Here is a 1062-nt window from a genome sequence, read left to right as displayed (position 1 = left end):
ACAGTCACATTTCCTATAGCAATATAGCCTCATAATAATATAATAAAATCCCAATTTAGCTTCTACACATGGAAAGGCATCTAGTACGAGGGGTTGGCTGTCGACAAAAGAATGTCCAAATCTGTGGAAGAGATTTATGAGTTTATCGAGCCAAACTGTTGATGATTTCTGGAAAGCAGAATCTCAACGGATTGAGAAAATGGTCCGGAGCACGGCAGTTTTGTAGCTTATTTTATACATTAGAGTCAAAGGAGGAGACATAAGGGGGTTACATGGAATCCATGGGTGGTAGGTGAAGGGGGCGGGGAAAAAGCAAAGCAGGGGGATCTCTGGGGTTGGATAAAAAGTGAAATGGAGAGACACACACTTCCTTTAAGTGGGTGGGTACAGGACAGATAATAATTAACACTTGAGCACCGGAGATGGTGTGGGAGCAACAAGATAACAGTGAGGGGTTCTGTGGCCTGGGCTCTGGTGGGAGGCTGTGCCCTGAGGGGTCTGGGGAAGGAAGTTACTGTGACACTCCAAGGGTATGTTATCTTAGATGCAAAAAGACAACAGACAGGCTCACTTCAGATAAAAGAGTGACCTTTGTCAAGGAAGCTACAGACCTAGGACGTGACTACCTGCCATGACCCGCCTTTAGTTAGGAATTTTTATGTTTGGACCATCCTGTGTGGTCATTCTCAGTCACTGAGCTTGTCAGGCCTGCCATGTGGCCTCCTTGAGCCTGTGGGGTCTACTAAGTCACCCCCTTTGCATCCACGTGTCTCATGTGGTTATGGAGACCAAGCAGTCCCATTGTTACCAGCCAAGAGAGGCTCCCCTCAAAGAATTTTATGTTTTCTTCCCTATAGGAGTATTAAGTATAGAAATGTTAAGTCTCCTCCCTAGTTTCTTAGTTCCTTAGCTCTTGACTTTGATTACTTTTCTAACCAGTTTATAAATCCTAAAGATTGTTCCTAGCCTGAATCCTAAAATTCTATCCCCCTGCTTCTTGATTGCTTTGTAAATCAATTTCTGAATCCTAAACAATAGAAGTCCCTGCTTCAGATAACTACT

This window comes from Hipposideros armiger, unplaced genomic scaffold (genome assembly GCF_001890085.2).
Source record: "Hipposideros armiger isolate ML-2016 unplaced genomic scaffold, ASM189008v1 scaffold_43, whole genome shotgun sequence".
NCBI classification, from domain to species: Eukaryota; Metazoa; Chordata; class Mammalia; order Chiroptera; family Hipposideridae; genus Hipposideros; species Hipposideros armiger.
Note: the sequence above shows the minus strand (reverse complement) of the source record.